We start from the raw sequence: 14,627 nt of genomic DNA on the forward strand, positions 1-14,627 counted from the left end.
ACGCAGCATATACCATTTTGGTCCATATTATGGACCAAAATAGCCATTGGAGTCAATGTGAATGCGTAAATAAACAGTGAAAAGGCATAAAATCAATGGACCTGCTTCCTGTTTTCTGTTCTTTTAAAAAAAAAAATGCTGTTAACCCCTCCCCCCCCCCCTGCCTGACGTGAGGGTACGTCAGGGGAGCGGGGTACTTCCCGCAAAATGATGTACCCTTATGTCATAGGGATAGGGCGAGATCATAGCAGATCTCGCGCTATCCCGCTGCGACAGCCGACTGTCACTAGTAGCCGCCCACCCGCTGTTAACCCCTTCCCTGCCTCATTGTAAGTAGATCACGGCAGGGAAAGGGTTCACAGAGGGAGCGCGCTCCCTCTGTGACTTCAGCCGGCTCTCGCTATATAATCGTGAGAGCACGGCTGGTTGCTATGGCAACAGGACGCCAGATACCGGCACCCTGTATTGCCAGAGCCTAAGATCGCTATAATAAGCGATAAGGCATGGCAGGACAGAAGTCCTGCCATGCCTTATCGTAGCGATCTTTAGTCCTGCAGTGTAAGTGTAAAAATAAGAGAAAATAAAGTACAAAAATATTAAAAAAAGTTAAAAACCCCCTTTTTTTTAATGCTTTTTCTCATATTAGCATAAAAAAAATTAAAAAACCCAGCTTCATGGGTGCCCTCCGCATGCACTCGGAGGAGGGACTACAGAATGTGTGTGAGACATCAGCACAAGGGTGGCTGTGAAAGGGAGGAGAGGCGGAGCTTCAGCTGTGACACACCGAATTGGAGGGCTAAAGTGCCGCCTCTTTGACTCTTTCGCAGTGCATTTGCATACTGAGCATGCACATTATAAAGTAAGCTTTCGAGGTACAGATAGTCCCCAACTTGAAAACGTTCGATTTACAAAGTTACGAACAATCTGTCCTGCACAGTATGATATAATGCTATGGCATTACATCATACTGTGCAGGGACCGTGCAGGCTTCTATCAAGCCTGATAGAAGCCTGTTCGTTCAGATAGCGGGACTCTGTGCGGATGCTAGGAAGCCGGGGGCCTTCTGAAAGGCCCTAGGGCTGCCTATGCAGAGCGCCTATCAAGCCGTGCACTTAATAGGCACTCTATATAGGCAGCCCTGGGGCCTTTCAGAAGGCCCCCGGCTGCCTAGCAACCACATAGCGTCCCGTGATCTTATCGCGGGACACTGTACGGGCCCCCTGAACGTCGGGTGCAGGCTGTTTCTTACAGCCGGCACCCGGCGGCAGCAGTTCCAACGAGCCGCGCTGCTCGACAGAACTGTTATCACTTTAAAGTGTTAACAGTTCCGACGAGCGGCGTGGATCATCGGAACTACTGCCGCCGGGTGTCCGTTGTAAGAACAGCCTGCACCCAACATTGTATGGAGCAGGATCCATCCGCGATCCCACTCCATACAAACATTTGTTCGGACTTGCAAACAAACATACTTGCGAACAGACTCCTGGAACGGAACCTGTTCGCAAGTAGGGGACCAAGTGTACTGCTAAATGCCCTTTTTTTGGATGTAAGCATATGTGGACTGCTTGCGTAATTCTTCATTCTCCATGTATTTTTTAGTGTTAGATTCCCTCTAAGGCGGGTTTCTGCATCGGAACCTCTGGTCGGAGGTTCCATGGCAGATCAGGCTCAAAATACCAGAATGCAGCGCTTTTTCTTCAATCCAAAAGACAGGCAGCTGAGCGGAAACCAAAAGCACCCCATTATAGTCAATGGGGTCCACTCGGTGCTCTTCAGTTCCATCCTGAGACGGAGCCGCTCGGCCGCAGGGATTCCCCTTTCCTGCTCTACAAATGGAGCAGAACCCCCGACACAGATGTGAAACCACCATAACCCATTAGTATATTCTTTAATAATGTGGAAAACCTGAAGAAAAGCCACAAAAATATTGGGAGAACATTCCAAGTTCATACAGATGTTAGCCCGTGGATTGAACCCTGGATGAATGTGTTCATTGCTAATTTGGGTAGTTTGGCATCTCCTTGAACATCAAACTACGAGGTTGTGTAGAATGCAATGGAAATGTTTTTCCGAGCCTGTCTCTATACTTATCCAAATGTTTCTTCCGTGTGTAATTGGTTTTTTTTTACAATAACACAAACTAAGCTGCATTCATACAACCCCGGCCCTCTGTAGCAGTGACAACCTCTGGCCAGTTTTCGATTACCCCTAATTATTATCCCTCAAATCCAGGAGTTTTCTCAGTTAGGACAAAAACTAAGAAAATAATAAAAGCTTGGCTGCAGTTTCACCTGTTTGGGGTTGTTGCTTAGAAGCCAACCTAAACCTTCATATTGTCATCATGTCGAGTTTTTATGTTCTAATGTGCTATTCTGCAACATAAATTTAGTGATGTCATACATTTTGTTTGATTAACTTCCAAAAATGTAGGAGTCTTCCTACTAACAAGCTGTGCACAGCCCTATTGTGGAGAGCTGCAATAGTTTTGAATTATAGCCATGACCTTCCTAAAATAGAAAGTGTCTACACGTGTTACACACTTGTAAAGCAAATAAGTGAAATATGCAATAAATGGTTAATTTAGATTTGGGATCAACGATGTATTGGAAGATACATACTTACCAACTTTTAGAATGCTAAATTTAGTACATTTAGGGTGCGTTCACACATAATAGATAGTGAGGATTTGCCAATCCACACCAAAATCCGAGTCAAGAGCCACAATTTTGGTACAAATTTGATACATAAAAGCTTAAATAAAGCATGTGGGTTTGTTTACTGGAACATTCGGTCCGGAAAACAAATTGCAGCATGCTGTGTTTTGCTGCGGGACCTGCGGGGACGGCTTCTGTTGAAGTCAATGGAAGCTATCCAATCTGGAGCACACCCGGAAGTGTCACTCCGGGTGTGCTGCGGGTCCCGCGGGAAAGCAGGGCTTGACGGCCGGCGGGCCCACCCACATGCACGGAGGAGACGCCGGACAACCCGCACACGTCTGGAATGAACTCATGCTGTGGGTAGGGTGGGATCCCCCAGCGGGACTCCCGCCCAAAGAACTCAACCCGCCCGTGGACATGAGGCCTAACTGTGGTAGTCACAGACAGCAATTTACATTGGGAGCCTGGAAGACAATAGGTCAGAAAGGCTTTACCCATTGGAGTCAGAAGCAGTTATGGAAGATGGCTAACAATTCTAGACTTTGGAGTCCAGAAGGCTGGTAGCTTAAAAGCTTGAGATGTCCATACTTCAATGCTAATATGTGTAAATTACTGTTGTACCTTGTTTTATAGCCTCACCAGGACCTACAGTGAGAGGTCACATGACTTTGTTCACTCTGATTTTGTTGCTATGGACTGACAAAACCTGAGCTGCACACTGATTGGTTGAGGAGCTGGGTCTAAAAGAGAGATACTGCTCCTGGGCTTTGGTGTGACTCGGCAGTTTTAGAGAAGCTAGGAAAGAGAGAGACTCAACTAGTGGGAGCTGCAGCAGAGAGACCTGTAACTGCATATTGTGAGGTCCTCAGAGGGAGAGCCTCAAGTAATTGAAACTGTAGCTTCTAACTGAGCAAGAGGGACCTGTACTTTTGAGAGCTGGTAGTGCAGACTACAGGTGCGCTGTGTGTGGACACAAGCTGATTCTATAGGCAAAGTGCACAGCAGAGAGAGACCTCAAGAGTGGAATCCTGGATCAGATTCCATGTAAAGTGACTGCCTAAGAGACTAACCGTAGGAGCATCCAGATAACTAGTTTGTTCTTGGTGGTGAGTAAAGTTGTTCTGCAATACCCCAACCTGTTGGATAGAGGGTGAGCCATAAAGGATAATGTTCAGCCTCAGGTATTGTACCTGCATGTGGTTGTGTGGATGAGGACTATAACTGAGAACATCATATAAATCAGTAGAACACTAACAATCAGTAGAAAGTCTAGGCTCTATTCTTATTGCAAATGTGTACAGTATTTGTGTTGTAGTTGGGACAATTCCACCATTTGTGTTGATCTTACCTACTACTACCTATCTTAACCACGACTGCTATACTAATTGGTGTTATTAAAGCAACATTTGTTTATTAGAGGAGTTTTCCCACCCATAGTAAGCAATGGGATATCACTAGAATATGGCATCATTTTGCCTTCTTGGGGTTTAGAATACCATGACCCATATAATCCTTATGTTTCCCTAAAAGGTACTCCCAAATACTTGCTTTATTGGAAACTGTATGGGTCAGTTGGAATTTCCTGCACGGTGGGTGTCCAAAAACTCTGCTGTGTATGAAAAAAGCCAAAGAGACCTTAGTCTCTGGATCAATGTTGGTCCCAGAGGTTGGACCCCAATGAAGTGAATATTTTTCCATATCCTATCAATAAACCATAGCATTGCATGATGGGAATACCCCTCAATGGAGTCATTGACTATTGTGTAACCAAACCTTTGGCTCAATTGATATACCCATATATGTATATATAAAGTACAACAGAGGCCTCCTTACTTGTAATAACAATGTTCAAATGGAAAGAACCATCGTTCTCCTATGAAGGGATCTACGCTCCTTAGAACCGATAGCCTCGTACATTCATTATGCCATTGGCTTTTCAACTATATGTTGAAGAAATCAAAACCACCAGATGCCAAGTCATTTTAAAATATAATTTTTTGCTTCTTATGTTTATAAGTGGACTTTAATACATTAACCTAAATCTGCTATAATGTCTTCCCTGGCAAAGGCTTGGATACACCTTCCAAAAACATTCAAGTCATTACATCAAAATTTCTGAATTGTACCAAAGCCTCCGAACTCTACAACCACCTCTTTGTTTTTCCTCAAAAAAATTTAAGGATTTAGAAAATCTTTCAGGAATTTCCAAAGCATAAAAATCTGGGTAGGAACTGGGCCGAGGGAAGAAAAGTCAACAAGTGAAGGGATTTAAGTGTTTTGAAATTACCTTACACGCCCAGATAAAGAAACAGTTTCACCAAGGTTTACTTTATTGGTGGGGTATGTATTTCAAGCCGAGCGTTGTGCCCTCCATCGCTGAATCTTCCGTTTTTCTTGGATCAGGTGAATTTTGCTCAACCATCAGACGTCAGCTGCTTGCATTAAAGATGCAGATTACAGCCAGGTCTAGTGGAAATATTTCATATTAAAACAACTTGGAACTTAGCAAAGTGTTCTGCATAAGCCCTGATGACTCAAAAATGTTGCATCGATCAGAGTGAATGGTTACCCTACATCAGGAGAATAGCTAGACTTGCCTTCAACAATTGTTACGTTCAACGGATATGGACCTGCTGTGCCACACACTGGTTTGACTTTAAGCCAAATCTTAAGGGGACACCTGAAGCACTCCTTTCATCCTAGCTCTCTAGCACCACTATGTGGGATCTCCTTGGTGCAGAACATCTGATATGTGACATTGCTCTCCGTGATTGCTATTCAAGAGAAAACTACTACTATTTACTTTACTGCAGTTCAATTTACTGTAAACATACAGAGCAGTCTGATGGTTATTGTCTGACTTTGTTATAGGGCCCTTTAACTCATTCACGGGTTTGTCATAGATGGGAGGGAAGGGGTTCACATGAAATTCCATACAGCTATGGCATGTAGATGGTGCCATAAGGAGCTATGCCCACACCATCCGCAGTGGGAGCTGGCTGTAACTGACAGCCCAGATCCTCCTGCAATGGTGAGAATTACTGATGGATCCCTTCCATCAAGCCCTTAAATGCCATGGCTAATGCTGATTGTGGCGTGTACTGGGTTAATAGAGGAATGGAGCTACCACTGTGATGTCATTGGCCCTCTGCCACCCAATCAAGGAGGCCTGATGGGCTGCCCTTGCAACGGGACATCAGGCAATGGCCTCCAAGTTTGCTAAGGCTTGTCATGGGCAAGAAAACATAATACACTGAGGTTCAGAAGTACTGTAGTGTATTATCAGAATGATCATGTGATAGCAGGGTAAAATACCCTACATAGGCATATAAAAAGGTTACAAAGTAGAGATAATCAAAAGAATTCACATAAAAATAATAAAAAAATCTTTTTGCCTTTTCCTTCTTTTAAAGAAAAAAAAATGAAACCAGTGTTTGGTATTGACACATCCATTACAACTATAGATGAGCGAGCATACTCGCTAAAGGTAATTGCTCCAGCGAGCATTGCCTTTAGCTAGTATCTCCCCCGCTCGAGACGGCAGGTTTGGGTGCCGGTGGCGGGCAGGGAGCTGCGGGGGAGAGCGGGGCGGAACGGAGGGGAGATCTCTCTCTCCCTCTCTCCCCCCCGCTCCCTCCTGCTGACAGCCGATACTCACCGCTCCCCCGCGCCGGCACCCGAACCTTCCGTCTTGAGCGGGGGAGATACTCGCTAAAGGCAATGCTCGCTGGAGCAATTGCCTTTAGTGAGTATACTCGCTCATCTCTAGTTAAAACCCCTACAATAAATTAAGCATACTTTCTCTCCTGGATGGTAAATGCTTAAACAAAGCCCAAATGCTCATGTCACCTTACCAAAAAAGGTAATAAAAGTAATGAAAAAAGTTAGAAGTGACCAAAAATGGTTATGTTGAAAGCTACAGCTTGTCATGCAGAAAACAAGTCCATAAATAGCTCCATCCATGGGAAATGTAAAATGTTATGGGTCTTTGAATGTAGCAATGCAAAAAAGCAAAATACTATCCAAAAAGGGTTTTTTATTGTGCAAATCTAAAAACAAAAATATATAATTTTGGTATCATAATCTTACCGACCCACACAAAAGAGTTATCATGTCCTTTATACTGAACGAAGGGAAAAATGGCAGAAATTATGTTTTTTTTTCATGCTATCTTCGGAATATATTATATATACCCAAAAATGGTACCAATAAAAACTACAGCTCAAACTGCAGCTCGCCAAGCAACCAACAAACCCTCATATGGTTAATCCAGTGGTAAAATAAAAAAACCTTAATGCTTTTGAAATTTTGGGATAAAAATCCCAAAAATTGCTGCGTCCTATATTACCAAACTAGGCCGTGTCCTTAAAGGGTTAATAATATATAATAGCCTTTATTTATACAGCACATGCATATTACTCAGCACTTTACAGTGGGTTCTGGCTCCACTAGGGCTAGTAATCTATATTCACATACATCGGTATGTTTTTGGAGTGTGGGCAGAAACCCATGTAGACACAAGGAGAACATACAAACACTATGCAGATGTTGTCCTTAGTGGGGGATTTGAATCTAGGACCCCAGCACTGCAAGGTAACATAGTATATAAGGCCGAAAAAAGACATATGTCCATCCAGTTCAGCCTATTACACCCCAATGTTGATCCAGAGGAAGGCAAACAAAACTGAATGATGCAGAAGCCAATTTTTCCCATTTAAGGGAAAAAAAGACTCCTTCCTGACTCCAATCTGGCAATCGGAATAATCCCGGATCACCAGTCCTTCTGAAGTAATCAGTGATATAACATGTAATATTGCTACACTCAAGGAAGGCATCCAGACCCCCCTTAAACTCTGTATTGAGTTCTCCATCACCACGTCCTCAGGCAGATTGTTCCATAGTCTCACTGCTCTTACAGTAAAGAACCCCCTCCTAGGTTGGTGTAGAAACCTTCTTTCCTCTAGATGTAGAGAATGCCTTCCTGTTACAGTCAGAGTCCTGGGTACAAATAGATGATGGGAGAGATCTCTATATTGTCCCTGATATAAGATAACAGTGCTAACTACTGGGCCACCATGCTGCCATGGGTAAATTTTGTACCTTACAGGCAAGCCATTCAGATGCTATAGGTCCCAAGGATAGAGGAAGCCCAGCTCTGCTTGGTCCCATCCCATTTGCCATTGGGTGGTAAGTACTTGTGAAGGACCCTACTCTCCAGAAGAACTTCATTGTTAACCAACAAGGTTGTAGAGAACTGGCCCAGGTATTGAGTATTGAAGAATGTGGAGATGGAAACAAACATCAGACCCTTCTGTCCTGGGTGGTAAAAACCTACCACCATAATACGGGGCTCAGTTTTGATCTTTGATATGAGTCTTTCTTTCTCTATGTATTGCAGTAGAAATAAAGTAGAGCCATGGTTGCGAATCATGCTATGACAACCAAGTTCTGGCAAAAGCTTTGGCCTACATAAATTTTCATGTGAAAAAGCACATTACAGAAAAAAAAATCCACATGACATCATTTCCATCCAGCCTGAGCATGAAACAGTTAATGGAAATGAACTAATATGACTGTGCATATGTTCCAAATATGTCATTCCACAGAAACACAAGTGTTATAGATACAATAGATATAATGTCAGGCGGGTGCCAGACAGCCATCACAGCTTTCACTACATCATTATCAAGTATAGGACAGATTGCACTGCGAGAATGTGACGGAACGCTCAGGACATAGGTTACCAAAATACTCGGCTCCGTGTGTCATTCACATCCTATTATAAACTCTAAGCCCCCACCCAAAAAGGAAAATTTGTCATGTTTTCCAATATTCTAATAATGTTGTAGCAATTTACAGAGAGAGGTTCATTTAGTTGTTCTAATTACATCTATATTTCCAATTAACTGCATTCCAGAATCATTAATAATACAGATTGATATGGGAATGCGCTCCAGCAAATGATGCAGTGCACCGACTGGAAACACTAAATTTAGCTAAAGTAGTAAATTATCTATCTAGTCTTCCATTGCTCAATGATGACGCTCCTTGCACCACTGTAGATGGGCCGATGCATCTTCTTTTAGAGAACTGGTCAGATGTTTGCAGGGTGAATGGAGGGAAATAGCTGCTGAAGTGTATCAGATGTTAGTAGAAAGTCTGCCATGGAGAGTGCAAAGGAGCCCCACTAAGTAGTAACATATGGAAATCAATGCTGCTTGTGATTCCTGCTGAGCTGTCCAGTTACTTTGGATAGGATGGTGTATCTAAAAACAACACTTTTTTTTTATCTTGGACAACTCCTTTAACAATATTTGCGCATTACACTCCCTTTCCATTTAATTGATTGGCTATTACTGCCTAATGAGGTCCAGCTGTCTTATTTTCCTGCATTTTGCGCAGGGTCACATCTTTCCCTTTGCTTATTTGCGCATCTCACATAGACTTTTTGGGGCCTTTGTTGCACAAAATGCAGGACAATAGAGCAGATCCTATTTTTTTGCGCACACACAAAATGCGCACAAAACACGCCTATGAGAACAAACCCCCCCAAAATAAATGGGTTCTATTCTCCGCGTTTAGCACCCACAGATTTTGCATTACGTGCGTGTGCAAAAAATTTGGACCTGCCCTATTTTTCTGTGTTTTACACAGCAAAGGGCCCATAGAAATTTATGGAAGGTGCGCAAATACGCAAGGGGAAAGGTGAAGCACTGCGCAAAATGCAGGAGAAGAAGACAGCTGGACCTCGTTAGGCTTTAATAGCCAAACCATTCCACAGAAAGGGAGTGTCATGCGGGACTGACACGCGCACAGAAGCCTGATTATGTGCCCCTTCAAACATTGTACATGCGCAAATACCCTGCACTGCGGCGAACCAATTTGCTAAGGAGAGCTCTTACTTTGTGGTCTCTAAAGCTGCCATACACATAAAATTAAATTCACCTAAAAGAGCCGATTTTGCCCATTTCAGGCAACCATAATTTGAGAAAACCTGTCAACGATCCTTCTTGAGAGTAAAGTTTGTCAAAAAAGTGATTGTGACATTGGGATATGTTACCTTTGGTTGGCTGAAATAGAAGTGTATTTCCGCTGATAATTCACTATTAAGGCCAGTGGATATTTCTTCATTCCTTTTTTAAAAAAACTGTGTCCCTTGCCATGAATTCAGTCTAGCGTGTTGTTGGTGGGATTGTTCATGTGAACGATTCCACAGCAATTTATTAGCCACACTGCTACCAATGAAAGCTGCATGTGTACGTCCAGCTTTAGGACTAGAGATGAGCGAGCATACTCGTCCGAGCTTGATACTCGTTCGAGTATTAGGGTGTTCGAGATGCTCGTTACTCGTGATGAGTACCACGCGGTGTTCGGGTTACTTTCATTTTCTTCCCTGAGAAATTTGCGCGCTTTTCTGGCCAATAGAAAGACAGGGAAGGCATTACAACTTCCCCCTGCAACGTTCAAGCCCTATACCACCCCCTGCAGTGAGTGGCTGGCAAGATTAGGTGTCACCCGAGTATTAAAATCGGCCCCTCCCGCGGCTCGCCACAGATGCATTCTGACATTAGTTCAGGGAAAGTGGTATCTTGGTGGAGCTGCTATAGGGAGAGTGTTAGGAGTATTTTAGGTTTCAAGAACCCCAACGGTCCTTCTTAGGCCATAGAAATCGCAGATCGCACCTATGTGCGATCTGCGATTTCTGTTCTCTTCTCTATATGCGCACAATGGGGCCGGCGGCAGCAGCGCCGACCCCATTGAGAACATATAGAAGACAAATCATTCTTCTCTGCCACAGCTGTAACAGCTGTGGCAGAGAAGAACGATGTTTGCCCATTGAATTCAATGGAGCCAGCAATACAGCAGGTTCCACTGAAAGCAATGGGCTGCCGGCGAGCGCGGGGATGAATTGTCGGGAAGGGCTTAAATATATAAGCCCTTCCCTGCAATTCATCCAGAAATGTGTTACAATAAAAATATATACCGGCGTATAAGGCGACGGGGCGTATAAGACGACCCCCCAACTGTCACCTTATACGCCGGCAATACAGTGGAGCAAAGAATAAAAATCATTACTCACTTCTTCTGGTGTTCTGCGCCGCTGCTGCAGGCTGTCGCTCCCTCCTGGTTCCCGGCAGAGCATTGCTTTCTCTACGAAGGGCTTTAAATCCCCGCCTCCAGAAACACACGTGCCTTCAGCCAATCACAGCCAATGACAATGATGTCATTGAATGGCTGTGATTGGCTGTGTTTCTGGAGGCGGGGATTTCAAGCCCTGCGTCCAGAAAGCAATGCTCTGCCGGGGACCAGGAGGGAGCGACAGCCTGCAGGAGCGGCGCAGAACGTCAGAAGAAGTGAGTAATGATTTTTATTCTTTGCTCCACTGTATTGCGGCGTATAAGGTGACAGTTGGGGGGTCGCCTTATACGCCCCGTCGCCTTATACGCTGGTATATACGGTATATTTTTTTATTTTAACACATTTCTGGATGAATTGCAGGGAAGGGCTTATATATTTAAGCCCTTCCCGACAATTCATCCCGCGATCGCCGGCAGCCCATTGCTTTCAGTGGAACCTGCTGTATTGCTGGCTCCATTGAATTCAATGGGCAAACATCGTTCTTCTCTGCCACAGCTGTTACAGCTATGGCAGAGGAGAACGATCTTTACGCTGACAGTGCGGGGGGGGGGCCACTCTTGCCGCTATTGTGGCTTAATAGTGGGACCTGGGAACTTGAGATGCAGCCCAACATGTAGCCCCTCGCCTGCCCTATCCGTTGCTGTGTCGTTCCCATCACTTTCTTGAATTGCCCAGATTTTCACAAACGAAAACCTTAGCGAGCATCGGCGATATACAAAAATGCTCGGGTCGCCCATTGACTTCAATGGGGTTCGTTACTCGAAACGAACCCTCGAGCATTGCGAAAATTTCGTCCCGAGTAACGAGCACCCGAGCATTTTGGTGCTCGCTCATCTCTATTTAGGACCCATGCTCATGGCCATAGATTTGTGTTGTTTGGATCCATAAAATGATCTCAGTCGACAGCTATAAACTCATACTCTACCTCTGTGCTCCAATCTCATGCAGAGGCACACTGGATTTTTATACAAAATTGGTGAGGTGGTCCATTTTCCTGGTAACAAGCAGTAAACAACCAGATGCAGAGGAATCAACAGTTGCAATACCTGGAGAACGGAGCATTTTGGAAATAAACGACTTATGGGTGAGGGCATTGTTTTGTGATTTTGAACACAATGAAATAGGATTCCTAAGACGGGAATAACCCTTTAAGCCACATCCATATCTGTGCTGGAGATAGCTTCCCAAGCCTTTAGGGCCAATCCGACACAAAATACTGGACAAAATAGTGCAGGGTGCTGTGCTCTTTTTGTCTGGGCAAATATTAGATAGCATGCTGGAGGCCCGAGATTTGAATGTAATGGAGGGACGTTGTCAGTGTAGATGGGATGTACATATGGTGGCCGACTATTGTTGGAGCATCAGGTGAGATTCTCCATTCCAGGAAAAGGTATAAGCGTACATTTGTGCCTTAACTGCTACCGTGTTTCCCCGAAAATAAGACAGTGTCTTATATTAATTTTTGTTCAAAAGGTTTAACTTTTTTTTACAAGTATAGCTGCCTGGACACTATTTAAATTGACTTTTTAAATTAACTGTTAGCAAGGCTTAATTTTCAAGTAGGGCTTATATTTCAAGCATCCTCAAAAAGCCTGAAAAATCATTTTGCATCCTCAAAAATTCAGGAAAATCATGCTATTTTCAGGATATGTCTTATTTTCAGGGAAACAGGGTAATACTTGCACACAATTTGACGTACAAAAATAATATATCTCTTGTATGGACAAGATAACTTTAAATAAACATTGCATTCAGGTATTTTTTGATTTTACATAGAGATGAGCGAACGTACTTGGTAAGGGCGATTTCGCAATCGAGCACCGCGATTTTCGAGTACTTCACTACTCGGGCGAAAAGTACTCGGGTGTGCCAGGGGGCGGGGAGAGGCGTGGCGGCGCGGGGGGTAGCAGCGGGGAACAGGGGGGAGCCCTCTCTCTCTCCCTCTCCCCCCCACTCCCCGCTGCTACCCCCCGCGCCGCCACGGTGACCCCCGAATTTTTTCGCCCGAGTACGGAAGTACTCGAAAATCGCGGTATTCGGGCGAAAAAGGGGCGTGGCCGAGCACGTTCACTCATCTCTTATTTTACATTGTATGTACATTTTGTATGGTTTTTGAGAAAAATGGAGGGTATCCTGTATTTTAAAAAGTTATGTGATGGTGAAAAACTGGCCAAAAGTTAGTAACAACCAAGTGTAAGATCTAAGTCAACGAAAATTGTGTTATAGTCAATGGGGTCTGCATGGCACCGAAACCTCCCAGCATGAGCTGGATTTGGTATTTCCGGCATTTTTTTCTTGTTTGGCTCCTATAACAGAGATGAACAAACAGAGATTGTGCTGGAAGACAAAACCTGGTGTGAATAAGAGGAAAAATCCTAAGCACAAGGAATGTGGGTGGGGTTACAATTTATAAAAATTACAAAAAGCTGTATCATAGAATGGTAGAGTTGGAAGGGACCTCCAGGGTCATCGGGTCCAACCCCCTCATTTTGATTGAGCGTAAATAACAGGATAAATCTCTGATTTGACAATTGATATGTTGCCCTGGTTAACACAGCTTAATTCTCCATAGTAGTCGGGGACATACAAAGCCTGAGAGTCAATGGTTAACTTTCAACTGTATTGTCAATTCACTCTGATAATGATTCTCTCAACAATCATTATTCGTCAAGTTGTCATTTTGACCCCAGTGACACGGCAATATTGAGGCAATTTTTTTTTAGCTCTTTTCAAAAATGTGTAAAAAATTATTAAAATTAAAATCTTAAATTAAGGACTTTAAAGGTACAATGTTTCCCAAGAGGGTTTCTGCTTCATAATCAGTCTTATACAAGTATTTTTATTCCTACGCCTTGTTGAATGTACATAAAATAAACTCGACTCTAACTTTGCTCAAGTTTTAAATATAAGATCTTTAAAAATTTTAGAAAAACTAATAATAAAAAAACCTTTCACCAAAAGTTTGAAAAAGCTGCCAAAAAGGTAATAAATAATAGTAGGAAAAAAAATTAAACCAGTAAAAAAGTTGATTAATCTTTTTTTGTCTTCTAGTCAAAGATTAAACTTTTTATGTCTACCTCTCGAAAGCCACAGACAAAGTTATTCTGTAACTAATGGGAAGACACAGTTGGGTTCCTTCACCTGACCTTCCAATGCTCTGATGCTCTAAGACATTGATTGTTCTGTCTTTTGTTTTGTCTTTTTTAACGGGCAGTAAAACTGAACCACACTTTTATTGTCTCTTGTGTTAAGCGCCAAGTGTTTAAATTTCTTGAAATGTGCATTTGAAAGCAGCTCCCCAATCCCCCCTTTCACTTTAGCCGAATATGTTTGAAAGCACCAACAACACAACTGCAAATCCCTAAAGTATGAATAGGGAGGAGAAATAACAAAGATTAACCTTTAGAGCACCTTTGGATTGTATCTTTGTATAGCAACGGTTCACAGCTCTTAACTTGTGTTTACAAAGCCATCTTCTGTATACAAAAAAATGCAAAAATGATAGGATACGTCCATAAAGTCACAAATACTGTATTATGTCTGGACAAAAACTGCAAAAACATCTTGAAACTGAATCCCAACAATCATAAGTTCAAATTCAATGACTCCGCTCTTCTACATGAGCCAATTATCAAGACAGTTCATTTAACTAAAGGACATGCTGTTGATGCCTCAACTGTGATTTTTGACCAATTATAACACTGCGGGTCTAATAAGCTCACCATTAGAGCCGCAGGCACTACTTCTCTCTCTCTCTCTATCTCATGCACACCCCGGTCTAATCCAGGAATGGATAGACCTTAAAGGGGGTTACTCTCTCTACCTGCTCTC

Source organism: Eleutherodactylus coqui, chromosome 6 (genome assembly GCF_035609145.1).
Source record: "Eleutherodactylus coqui strain aEleCoq1 chromosome 6, aEleCoq1.hap1, whole genome shotgun sequence".
NCBI classification, from domain to species: domain Eukaryota; kingdom Metazoa; phylum Chordata; class Amphibia; order Anura; family Eleutherodactylidae; genus Eleutherodactylus; species Eleutherodactylus coqui.